Source organism: Bos taurus, chromosome 11 (genome assembly GCF_002263795.3).
Source record: "Bos taurus isolate L1 Dominette 01449 registration number 42190680 breed Hereford chromosome 11, ARS-UCD2.0, whole genome shotgun sequence".
Lineage (NCBI taxonomy): Eukaryota > Metazoa > Chordata > Mammalia > Artiodactyla > Bovidae > Bos > Bos taurus.
This window is the reverse complement of record NC_037338.1, coordinates 30,277,872-30,291,820: the sequence shown is the minus strand read 5'-3', so window position 1 is coordinate 30,291,820 and position 13,949 is coordinate 30,277,872. Positions and strand designations below refer to the sequence as shown.

The 13,949-nt window shown below is 39.0% G+C and overlaps 1 pseudogene; it reads left to right on the top strand.

Moving 5' to 3' along the window:
- The window catches only part of LOC112448888 (small ribosomal subunit protein uS15-like), a 43,812-nt pseudogene extending 30,200 nt beyond the window's left edge, over positions 1 to 13,612 (top strand).
- Positions 13,613 to 13,949: the final 337 nt, after the last annotated feature.

Below are 13,949 nucleotides of genomic sequence, written 5' to 3'. Positions count from 1 at the left end.
TCTAAGTAACTGTTTTTGAGAAAAGATCTACAACTCTTATCAGAGATTCAAAGGACTAAATACGTGACCACCCCCCAGGCCCCTGCAAAGTCTACTGGCTTAGACTGTCCCTTGTGTTTCTATCATGTCAAATTATAGGAAACTTAAGGTTTGGGATCTCAGTCTTGGCCTTCACTCCTACTTGAAGATCTGACCCATACCCAAGAGTACTAAAATATATGATGAAATGAGAAAGTTCAAGGGAATACACACATTTTCTTTATACAATATTGCTAATATCCATCTCAGAAAGTTTATTGTCCACAATAAATCATAGAGTCCAATCTGCTTACAATCATTAACATATACTTGGGTTACTTTTTCTATAAGCTTTTAATAATAGCAACCTTAGATTCAAAGGAAGATAAGTTGTTCAGCCTAACCTTATCCCTGCTTTCCCCTCTTCACACACCACCCCCATCTCCACTCCCATATTGAAATGTATTCCTGCACCTGCAATGCGGGAGAACTGGGTTCAATCCCTGGGTCAGGAAGATCCCCTAGAGAAGGGAACAGCTACCCACTCAAGTATTCTGGCCTGGAGAATTCCATGAACAGAGGAGCCACTGTAGACTGTGGGCTATAGTCCATAGGGTTGCAAAGAATTGGGCACAATTGAGCAAAGTTTGACTTTCAAAGTCAAATATATTTTTTGGTGGTTAACTGTGATGAATTTTCTATTCCACTGACTCTACCCGTGGAGCAGCAACTTTGGAACAAAAGGTAGTCTGACTGTCTTGCATTGTATGGACTGTATGGCAAGAGTTGAGACACAAGTATCATTGTAGCACTGAGGGAAAAAATTTTCAGAAAAGGAGACCAAGAAAAATATGACTCATCATGGGTGAACCTTGAAAACATGAAAGAAACCAAACACAAAAGGCCACATTTTGTATCATTCTATTTACATGAAATGTTGAGAAAAGGCAAATCCACAGAAACACAAAGTTGATTAGTGGTTGCTAGGAGCTGAGGGAAGGGGAATGGGGAGTGGCCGCTAATGGGTATGGAGGTTCCTTCTGGCAGGGGTGGAGGGGGTGTGCAGAGCAGGATACAATAAAAACGTTTTTGGAATTAGATAGCTGTGGCGGTTGTACAACTCTGTGATATACTAAAACCACTCTTTTAAAATATGCAAGAGTGGATATTATGGTATTTTAAAAGAGTGGATTTTATGGTATATGAATTTTATCTCAATTTTTAAAAGAAGAAAAAAGAAAAAGAGGTAAAGATTCATTACAATTATGACTGTATCTCTTATTTGACAATTAATTTTGAAGCATAGTCTTGAGATATTTATTATATGTACAGTTCTATGCTGTTTAACCTCTTCTCCATCCTAATGGAAATCTTTTTTATTGGCTTTTCTGTTTATAAAACAATGTATATGCACTGTTTAAAATTCTGAAAATACAAAAGAATGCAAAGAATAAGATAACTTGAAAAGCCAACAACTATTTTGGTGTATATTTTTTGAGATTACTTTTCCATGTATGTGTAACAAGAGAAATATTTGAAACGTATACCAATGTGTTTTTCTCTTTTGCACTTCCTTGTATGTCACCACCCCTCATTCTATGTGAAGCACCCTTTCCTCTAAATCATAAGGATTCTTACAGCAGGAATGCAAAAATTGGAAAAGAGAGTCAATGTTCAGCTTTTTTACTTCTAAAATAAGATTTTTGGTCAGACATTAAGAGTTTTGAAAACTCAACTTTGAGAACAGAGAAAAAATATATTTTTAATGATTTTATTCCTCATTAACACAAGAGACAGCGCCAATCAACTAAATCAGAGAGTTTTACTAAAAGCCAGGACTAGAGAAATCTCAGAACGAGGGAAGTGCACTTATGAGAGTAGGGGAAGGAGGGGAACTTTGGCTCAGAGGATTATGGGAAAAAGAAGAAACTAGGGGAAGAGGAAGTAGATAGTCAGACAGGTATATTCTGACTGCTACTTTCTGGACTGAATCCCTGGAGGGGAAATCATGCTGGACAGATTGAGAGGTAAGTGAAAGGCAAAGGAGCCTTTGGCTTCCCTGCTGAAAAACCCAGGAGGAGACTGCAGTTCAGGGAGATGGGTTAGGGGGTGAGCAACAGCAGAACAACAGTAACCAGCTAGAAGAGGCCGAACAGCACACTCACACTGATCCTGGCTCCACTGTGAAGTAGAAGGGACCTCCCCAAGGGGGAATCCAAGGATTAGCAGAACATTAGTTGAGGAGCAGCTGGGGTGCAACGATCAGACCAGCTACCCTGCACTGGAAACCAGACCCCACCAAATGCCGTGAGGATGGGTGAGTACCCCGTGCATAGATGCTGTTCTTGCCAGGCAGAGGGTAGGTGAGAACCAGCCTTGTTAGGAAACTGAACTTTGAATTAATAAATATTTACCTGATAGAGAACATTTTACATCGGAATAGACTGTTAAGCCACAAGAGACTATTTAATCTGGAGGAGGCTGAGATAACTTTAATTGGACAGGGGCGTGTATGAAATTAGATTTGTTAAGAAAGGTAAAGAAGCCACATGCCTCTGTGTAGGGCAGTGTTCCCACTCCAGATCTTATAAATATGTTTAGCAAAATGGAATGATTGAAAATGAATAAAGGCCCATGAATATGTTTAGCATACATGCTTTTGTAACCTGATGTTTTTCACTTTACAGTACTAGGGGTTTTGCTGTTTATTACATTTTCTTTCCTCCAGATAGCTATAAATATCTTGAGGACAGAATGTTGTTTTCTGTTTCTTTGTATCTACCTCAGTACCGAACACAAAGCAAACACTCCATGTCACAGCCACCTAAAACACTTCCAGTTCTCTCCCTGCACACATGAAATTTTAAAAAAAACAACTAAAAGCTAGCAGATAGTTTAGAAGAAAGGGCCAGTGGGAAGAGCACTGAATGACTATCTGAGTTCCTGTCTGATCAGTCACTGACTTTAGGCAAGTTACTTGACCTCTTGCCCTCGCTTTCTCTGCCTTTAAATCCTAAGAAGAAGAAGTGAAGCCGCTCAGTCCTGTCCAATTCTTTGCAACCCCATGGACTGTAGCCTACCAGGCTCCTCTGTCCTTGGGATTTTCCAGGCAAGAGTACTGGAGTGGGTTGCCATTTCCTTCTCCAGGGGATCTTCCCAACTCAGGGATTGAACCCAGGTCTCCTGCTTTGCAGGCAGACACTTTACCATCTGAGCCACCAGGGAAGCCCCTTAAATCCTAAATGTGAAATAATATGCCCTCGCTACCTCACATGCATGTGTGAGACTAAAATAAAGAAATGTACACTTAATTGCTAGGAAAAGAATGCAAAATGATCAAATACAATGTTTAATCCAAATCTGACTTTACTAGTGACCTGGGACTAGAATACCAAAGTGCTTGAGATAAGGCTTTGTTTGCTGGCTTCTCACCTCCCATAGCCTTCCTCCAAATCCATTGCTATGGTGGCCTTTCCACTCCTCCCCCATCCCCACCTAACCCCCATGGTTTTTCTCTGGCTCCTGCCAGACTGGAGTCAATGGTCTCCCGGTAAATACCTATTTTTAAAGAACAACTGAAAGATTTTTACTTAGCTGACTTGTGACGCTTTCCTGGACACAGATGGAAAAAGGTTATTTAGAGACAGGAAAACAATAAGGGTGTTTTTGATTCTAATAGTGATTAAAGATCATTAATTCTTTCCACTTCATCAATTCTCAGGTCTTACAGATCTTGACTGAAAACAAGTAAGAGTAAGGATTTTCTCCACACACTAATGGCCTTAACCAATGGCCTAGGTAAGCTGTGTAGCCAGGACTTCACCAGGCAAAGCACTGAAACTTGGATTCCTAAGCAGGAGGAATCTGGTGTCATGCTCTCTGGTATGTGGAATATGGTTCTGGATCCTCAATAAAACCCCAGTTTTGCCTCCAGGCGTTTCTAAATCTAAAGCAGGCATGATCCTGAATAATTCTTTGTTGCTTTCTTTAAAAATCCAATTCCAATTTAAGTACCTTTCCACTATTGAAACAGATCTCTGGGAAGTATCTTCTTGTAAAGTAAGAAATATTTTTAAATGTTGAACAATTATTCATTCACTTAGGACACATTAAATGAGTATTTATTATGTACCAGGAGCTGTGCTAGGTCCTGGGATAGAAAAAGAATCAAGCTCAGTTTAGTAGGGGAAAAATTATTCTAATGTAGAAAGTAAATCATAAATATTCACTGGCCAAGAGGAAGGAGGACCCAGAGCACACAAGATAGGTGCTTCAGGTAAGATTTCACCAAAGGGGCCCTTGAGCTGGTTATTTTCTTTCATGCACTCATACCACAAATACTCACTGCTCTCACTGTGTATCAGGCATTGTTCTAGGTACTGGGAATACAGTACTGAACAAAACAGATCAAAATCTCTGCTCTCATGAACTTACATTCTTGTGTAGACAATAATGAAGACAAGTAAATACAAAGCTTCTTCATCTAACTAGCAAAAAGTGCTAAGGAAGAAAAATTAAACCACAATTGCAAACTTGAAATTGTAGATGAGAATGCTGTGGAAGGTCTCTCTGAGAAGGCAACTCTAAAGAAAGTGTGAGAACAAGCCCTAGGGATACCATGGGATGATAAGGCAGAGGGAACGGGAAGCACCAAGGCCCTGAAGTAGACAAGTCCCTGAAGTAGACAAGTCCATGGATATTTTGAGGAAAAGCAAGGCCAGTGTGTCTAGAGTGAGTGTGGGAAAGAGTAGTGGGAAATGAGATTTGAGAAACGACTGACAAGAAAGAGGGCAGACTTTGGAAAGGAAGTCGTTGAAAGTCCTGAGCAAGGAACTGAGAAAAAGGCTGCATGAAAATGATCCCGGGGCAAGAGCAGACAAGACCGACCGGAGGTCATTGCAGTAGTTGAGATAAAAGACGGTAGTTTGGACCAGCATTGTGGCAAGGGAGGAGGTGAGAAATAGTCATTTTCTGAGTATATTTTGAAGGTAGACCCAACATGACTTGCTGATAGGTTGGATGTGAAATGTGGGACAAAGAAATCAGAAAAGCACCAAAGTTTTTGGCCTGAACAACTACAAAGTTGGAGTTGCCATCAACTGATATGTGGCAGACTGGAAGGACTTGGTTTAGGAGGATAAATCTAAAAGTCAACTTTGAACATGTTTTGTTTGAAACATTAATGCTATCTAGAGGTATGAAAGAGTTGTATATCTGGGACTAGTGTTCAGAACAGAGTTTGAGTATAGAGACATAAATTTGGGCACTGTCAGCACACAGATCAAATGTAACACCATGAGTTTGGGTAAACTCACCTAGAGAGAATAAGGATATAAAAGGGAATGAAGAAAGAAAAGAAAAGTGTTTCTGACAGAGGGGAAAACATGTGAGGACAAGAAGGTGAGGACAGAAATTAGTTTGGCTAAGTTAGACAGAAATTGACAAACTATTCTGTAAAGAGCCAGTTAAATATTTAGATGTGTATTTAGATAAGTATTTTGTGGGTCACACCGTCTATGTCACAACTAATCAACTCTGTCATCAGAGCACAAAAGCAGTCATAGACAGCACCTAAATGAATGAGAGTGGTTGGGTTCAACTGAAATTTTATTTATGGGTGCTGGAAGTTGAATTTAATGAAGTCACAAAGTATTACTCATCTTTTCATTCTTTTCATCCATTTAAATATGTAAAAATCATTCTTAGCTCATAGGCTGTACAGAAACAGGCAGCAAGCCAGATTTAGTCCTCTGGCTAGAGTTTGCCAACTTCTGAGCTACAATATAGGGTGCAATCAGGGAACAGTTGAAAATGAAATTGCAAAAGCAGTCAGAATTTATGTCATGGATGAGAAATATTAGATATAAAGTGACTGGTACATGGTATGTACTCAATAAATGGTAGATATCATATTGATCTGAGGTGTCGCATAAAGGGAACTAGCAGCCAACTTTAAGGAAGTGAGATTTATAGTCAAAACTAAGACCTACAACTGATTGCTGAGGAAGGCTTTCTTATCTCTCCTTGCTATTCTTTGGAACTCTGAATTCAGATGCTTATATCTTTCCTTTTCTCCTTTGCTTTTCATTTCTCTTCTTTCACAGCTATTTGTAAGGCCTCCTCAGACAGCCATTTTGCTTTTTTGCATTTCTTTTCCATGGGGATGGTCTTGATCCCTGTCTCCTGTACAATGTCACAAACCTCTGTCCATAGTTCATCAGGTACTCTGTCTATCAGATCTAGTCCCTTAAATCTATTTCTCACTTCCACTGTATAATCATAAGGGATTTGATTTAGGTCATACCGGAATGGTCTAGCAGTTTTCCCTACTTTATTCAATTTAAGTCTGAATTTGGTAATAAGGAGTTCATGATCTGAGCAACAGTCAGCTTCTGGCCTTGTTTTTGCTGACTGTATAGACTTTCTCCATCTTTGGCTGCAAAGAATATAATAAATTTGATTTCGGTGTTGACCATCTGGTGATGTCCGTGTGTAGAGTCTTCTCTTGTGTTGTTGGAAGAGAGTGTTTGTCATGACCACTGCATTGTCTTGGCAAAACTCTATTAGCCTTTGCCCTGCTTCATTCCGTACTCCATGGACAAATTTGCCTGTTACTCCAGGTGTTTCTTGACTTCCTACTTTTGCATTCCAGAAATGGTATGGACCTAACAGAAGCAGAAGATATTAAGAAGAGGTGGCAAGAATACACAGAAGAACTGTACAAAAAAGATCTTCACGACCCATATAACACGATGGTGTGATCACTCAACTAGAGCCAGACATCCTGGAATGTGAATTCAAGTGAGCCTTAGAAAGCATCACTACGAAGAAAGCTAGTGGAGGTGATGGAATTCCAGTTGAGCTATTCCAAATCCTGAAAGATGATGCTGTGAAAGTGCTGCACTCAATATGCCAGCAAATCTGGAAAACTCAGCAGTGGCCATAGGACTGGAAAAGGTCAGTTTTCATTCCAATCCCAAAGAAAGGAAATGCCAAAAATGCTCTATCGCACAATTGCACTCATCTCACACGCTAGTAAAGTAATGCTCAAAATTCTCCAAGCCAGGCTTCAGCTATACGTGAACCATGAACTTCCAGATGTTCAAGCTGGTTTTAGAAAAGGCAGAGGAACCAGAGACCAAATTGCCAACATCTACTGGATCATCGAAAAAGCAAGAGAGTTCCAGAAAAACATCTATTTCTGCTTTCTTGACTATGCCAAAGCCTTTGACTGTGTGGATCACAATAAACTGCAGAAAATTCTGAAAGAGATGGGAATACCAGAACACCTGACCTGCCTCTTGAGAAATCTGTATGCAGGTCAGGAAGCAACAGTTAGAACTGGACATGGAACAACAGACTGGTTCCAAATAGGAAAAGGAGTACATCAAGGATATATTGTCACCCTGCTTATTTAACTTATATGCAGAGTACATCATGAGAAACGCTGGACTGGAAGAAGCACAAGCTGGAATCAAGATTGCCGGGAGAAATATCAATAACCTCAGATATGCAGATGACACCACCCTTATGGCAGAAAGTGAAGAGGAACTAAAAAGCCTCTTGATGAAAGTGAAAGAGAGTGAAAAGGTTGGCTTAAAGCTCAACATTCAGAAAACTAAGATCATGGCATCTGGTCCCGTCACTTCATGGGAAATAGATGGGGAAACAGTGGAAATGGTGTCAGACTTTATTTTGGGGGGTTCCAAAATCACTGCAGATGGTGACTGCAGCCATGAAATTAAAAGACGCTTACTCCTTAGAAGGAAAGTTATGACCAACCTAGATAGTATATTGAAAAGCAGAGACATTACTTTGCCAACAAAGGTCCATCTAGTCAAGGCTATGGTTTTTCCAGTGGTTATGTATGGATGTCAGAGTTGGACTGTGAAGAAAGCTGAGCACTGAAGAATTGATGCTTTTGAACTGTAGTGTTGGAGAAGACCCTTGGGAGTCCCTTGGACTGCAAGGAGATCCAACTAGTCCATCCTAAAGGAGATCAGTCCTGGGTGTTCATTGGAAGGACTGATGCTAAAGCTGAAACTCCAATACTTTGGCCACCTCATGCAAAGAGTTGACTCATTGGAAAAGACCCTGATGCTGGGAGGGATTGGGGGCAGGAGGAGAAGGGGACGACAGAGGATGAGATGGCTGGATGGCATCACAGTCAATGGACATGAGTCTGAGTGAACTCCAGGAGTTGGTGATGGACAGGGAGGCCTGGTGTGCTGTGATTCATGGGGTTGCAGAGTCAGACACCAATGAGCGACTGAAATGAACTGAACTGAAGACCTACAATCCTAGGCTTTAGCAATAACTAAACCAAGAGAAGTAAGAGGCTAAACTAGGCCTTAACTGAAATGAGTTTGTGATGAACTTGAGGGGTCCCAAAGGTACCAAGCGAGATATCTTTGGTGATAGGTACTGTAAAAATACACACATGAATGATAAGATGTAATGGTACTTTAATTTTACAAAATGTGTGTGGAAACTCATTGTGGCTGCAGGCATGATTCATTTGCAGTCCATGAATTAAGATCTTAAATCATTAATGCAAAAGACACTTCAGTGAATGAACCATATTTCTGGGATATTGGAGCTTCTTTAATTATATGCAAGCTTATCAAACCAAAGATAAACATGATGTATCAATATGTCTTAGGCTTCCGTTGTGGCTCAGCTGGTAAAGAATCTGCCTGCAATGAGGGAGACCTGGGTTCGATCTCTGGGTTGGGAAGATCCCCTGGAGAAGGGAAGAGCTACCCACTCCAGTATTCTGGCCTGGAGAATTCCATGGACTGTATACCTGGAGAATTCCACGGACGGCATGGTCCATGGGGTCCCAAGGAGTTGGATACAACTGAGTGACTTTCACTTTCACTTTATCAGTATATCAGAATCACCAAGCAGAATATAGGCTGTGTAGTAAGGTGAACTACTTAGTCCTCTTCAATTAAACCTCCTCCCTACTTGCAGCACAGGTTGGGTTTACTTATTCTGCTCCTGGTCAGTTGGGTTAAGAGGCCCTTAGTTCTACTGGGCCTTACTCGTCTCTTCTAATAGAATATTTATCTCTTTGAAAGCTAGGGAACAAATAGCTTACCTTTTGGTTCCTTTCAGTTAATTTTAATCAAAAAGACAATTGCCCAATGACCTGGCCTGTAAGAGTCTCTATTTTTCATTATTTTAAAATAAATTTTATTTTATTGTACCATAGATATAAGACATTCTTACGGTAGACAATACAGAAAATACTAAAAAGGAGTGTATAGTCACATGGTAGTGGAGAATCATCCCTGTATTCTAAGAAAATCACAGAATTTTGAATATTTTTCTCTATATAATCATTATTATATTTTAAATTTCCAAACTTTTTTGCCACCACAAAATTTCAGCTCTTAGACTGCCATAAGAATAACCTGAAAACCCTAGAATACATTAATACAGCTATGAGACATTTTTCTTCTTCAGTACACAAAATAAAACTTCATAGTCCACCAACAATATATGATTAAGATTTTTGAGGATATGCTTTAGCACTGTTTGTTGAATACTTAAAAATAAAATCAGCATTCCATTATTAAGAACAGCTGGCTGTGACTCCTCTGCAGTTTTTGCTTTATGGTCCCTTCTGATTCTGAGCTGTAATTAATTTACTGGAAAGATTGAACAGGGCTGAATTAACAATGCAAACACGCAGTTGTACGATAAAAGTCTGTTATTCTTCATGTCTATATTTTTAATCAAAACTATTTTTCAAAAAGACTATCAGATACAGATAAAATTATACTATTATGTGGCAACTATAAATTCTATTTAACCACAGTAAAAACACTCTCAAGAATCAAGTGACAGCATACACTGCTATATTTAAAGTGGATAACCAACAAGGACCTACTGTATTGATAGGGAACTCTGCTCAGCGTTATACGGCAGCTTGGATGGGAGGGAAGTTTGGAGGAGAATGGATACATGCATATGTATGGTGAGTTTCTTTGCCGTCCACCTGAAATTACCACAACATCGTTAATTGGCTATGTGCTGTGCTGTGCTTAGTCGCTCAGTCATGTCCGACTCTTTGAGACCCCGTGGACTTTAGCCCACCAGGCTCCTCTGTCCATGGGATTTCCCAGGCAAGAATACTGGAGTGGGTTGTCAAGCCCTCCTCCAGGGGAATCTTCCCAACCCCGGGATCAAACCCAGGTCTACCACATTGCAGGAGGATTCTTTACCATCTGAGCCACCATCGGCTACACTCTAAACCAAATAAAATGTTTTAAAATTTTTTTTAAATTAAACTTAAAAAAATAAAAGAATCATCTTACAGTTTACAAATGAACTTTAAGGAATATTTGACAAAATAAAAATCCCCGTTTAACAAGGCATTGCCTTTAAGAATTGTTTAGAAAGGAACGAGAGCTATGATAATAAAGTAACATGTGGCTCTTGAGCATTTCCTGACTCTTGCTTCAGTTCTCATAATTGTGTCTTCCCCTTCACAGTATTATTGTTGTGATGGGGAAAAGGTACATGTTGTTAATGATTTCTGCGCCTGTTGTTTTGCACATTCTCCAGAAAGCCCTTTCAATACTGTTCTTTGGAATCAGGCTTTACATGTTCATTCCAAGTGAAAGTTGGGCCTTTGCCAGTGAATTCAATGTCAGTGTCAATTGTTAGGGTTCAAGAACAGTTCTGTGAAAGGCAGTTTAGTATAGAAGAAAGAGCAAGGGACTGGAGTTCCAGGTCCTAATTCTGACCCTGATACCTGTTAGTTTTGTGTCCCTTGGCTATCTACTTAAACCAACTAAGGTTTTGTTCCTTACCTGTAAAATGAGAATAATAACTGCCCTGCCTATCTCTCAGGATTGTTGGGAGGAACAAATAAAATACTGCAAGTGAAAGTGCTTTTTCAAAATCCTAAGTAAATGTCAACCTTTTATGTCTGTGGTTATATATGTAAGCATATAATATATATAAAAGTATTTAATAATTTACTATTTCAACCAATTTAGGTGTTTGGCATTAAGAACATTCATAGTGTTGTGCAACCATCAGCATGATCCTTCTCCAGAATTTTTTTCATATTCCCCAAATTTAAACTCTGCCCATGTAAACAATAACTCCCCATTCCTCCCCCTTCTCAACTTCTGGCAACCACCAGTCTATCTTCTGTTTCTACGGATTTGGCTAGTCTAAATAGTCATACAAGTGAATCACACAAAATTTGTCCTTTTGAGTCTGACTTATTTCACTTAGCATGACATTTTCAAGGTTCAACCATGCTGTAGCATGTAACAGAATCTCCTTCCCTTTTAAGACTAAATAATATTTCATCATATACATAAACCGTATTTTGTTTATCCACTCATCTGTTAGTAAACATTTGGGTTGTCTCCCCCTTTTGGCTATTGTAAATAATTCTGCTATGAACACTGGTGTACAGATATCTGTTCAAGTTCCCCTCTTCAATTCTTCTGGATACACACCAAGTAGTAGAATTCTTGGCTCATATGGTAATTCCATTCTTAATTTTTTGAGCAATTTCCATACTTTTTTCCATAGAGGCGGCACCATTTTACATTTCTACCAACAGTGCAAAAAAGTTCTAATTTCTCTTACATCTTTACCAACACTTGATATTTTACGTATGTAAGAACCATTCTAATGATTGTGAAGTGGTATCTCATTGTGGTTTTGATTTGTATTTTCCTGTGTTTAGTGATATTGAGCATCTTTTCATGTGCCTATTGGCCATCTGTATACCCTCTTTGGAAAAATGTCTATTCAAGTCCTTTGCCCATTTTTCAATTGGGTTGTTTGGGGTTTTTATTGATTTTGAGTTGTATGTATTCTTTTGTATTCCGGATATAAATCCCTTGTCAAGGATATGATTTGCACGTGTTTTCTCCCATTCCGTGAGTTGCCAAATATTTTTATTTTTATTCATGTACCAAATTTTATTTGTAAAATATGCTCAATCCCTCAACAATGAGCTTTAGGAACTCATAATACGCTCCCAAATAGAATTCCTCTATATAGACATAATACCATAATTTAGAGACCAGAAGAAAAATTTTGATTGGTAAATTTTTTCTTCTGATTTAAGAAATAAGAAAAAATATTTTAAACTTCTCCTACTCACAACCTGTCTCAGGAGGATATTTTTGTAGCAAGTTGAAAAGTAATTTTCTTTCCTGCTTATACAAGAATTAAGTAGATTAACAAATCTGACAACAGAAAGCTAACGCTGTATAAACTTGAGGGGAGAATATAGAGACACTTAAAAAAAATAACATTGCTTGTGCCTTGCCATTCACCAGCTATAAAGGAAAAACGAACAAGCCATGTCCTAGGAGAGAATAATTACCCTGTCCAGGTTAAACTGTGTAGACGGAAATAACACTCAAAAAAATATTGAATGCTTACAGATCTTTCATTTAATCATTTATTTCATGAGTTTGTTAGACTTGGCTCTGTGTTAGGTGCTGGAGACCCGAAAATGAAAGGACACGATTCCTGCCCTCACGGAGCTCTCATGCAAGTGGGAAGAAAAGAAAGACCAAGAAACAGACAATTACAATACAATATGATGAGTACCAGCGTGCTCCAAGGAGTGTTTCCATCGTGGATAATTCACAGTCAACTGCTGTGAGGAGTATCTCAGACGTATCAAGCCTACTGCTCATATGTAAGGATTTACAAAACCCATTAGGAATATAAAACTTTAGAAATGTTCATTACTGTTATTATATCCTTGGTATTCTTTAAGAAACAGAGATAGGGTATATAAACCACATAGGATGTGGGGTCTAAATTTTTTAATTTGTTTTCATTATAAAAAAAATAATGCATTCTTATTGTAGAGAATGCAAGCAATAAGAACTCACCAGAGGTAACCGTCATGACAGTTCACCATGTTCTATTTCATCAAAGATATTATTGACTGTAAGATGCATCCTAAATTCAAAAGTGCTAAAAAGTGGAGAGAGAAAAAAAGAATTTCAGTAAGCACTTGAAGCCTTAGGTCTATATGAAGAGAGGGCAGAAAAACCAAGGCAGTCCTGAACAAATTGTACAGGAAAATCAGCAGGAACTCTGGCTTTCATGATTAATAGGTTTACATTCATTTTTATACTAACATATTGAACTTCTGCTGTTCATTGCATTAAGAAGTAGGATTCCAGAAATCCCTGGCCCTTAGAAAATGCTCCCAAAGCTTACGTTATCAGAGCTGTCCTTAGTGCCTTAACTAAGTTAAGGAATATGATCCTCACCCTTCCAAAGCCTTAGTCTGTGTTACTCAAGTGAACCTTTGCCTGGAAGGAGATAAATCTCTAGTTTTTGAAGCACTGGTCAATAAATATATATTGATCCCACATGGAACTTATCAGACATGAAAGAGCATACAGTTTTTTTTCATTCATCATCCCATATTTGTTTTCTCTTCTAAAATCCAAAGGGTTTTAGGGAATGAAAAATGTTGTGATGTAACCTAACTGCCAGTTCTCTGTTTTAGAAACCTTATGGAGGCAGCGTGGTAAAACACAGTACAACAGGAAGCCCTGTGCAGGGAGACCTGGGCGCTGCTCCTTAGCTCTACCACTAATGAGGTGTGTTGCTGTTGTTTAGTCACTAAGTTGTGTCTGACTCTTTTGTGACCCCATGGACTGTAGCCCTCCAGGATCCTCTGTCCATGAGATTTCCCAGGCAAGAATACTGGAGGGGGTTGCCATTTCCTTCTCCAGGGGATCTTCCCAATCCAGGGATCAAACCTGCTTCTCCTGCATTGCAGGTAGATTTTTTTTTTACTGCTGAGCCACCAGGAAAGCCCAATTAGATGTGTAATTTTAGATAAATCACTTAACCTCTCTAGACCTCTGTTTCTCATCTCTAATTGCTCTATCTAGTCCACAGGTTATTGTGCAGATCAA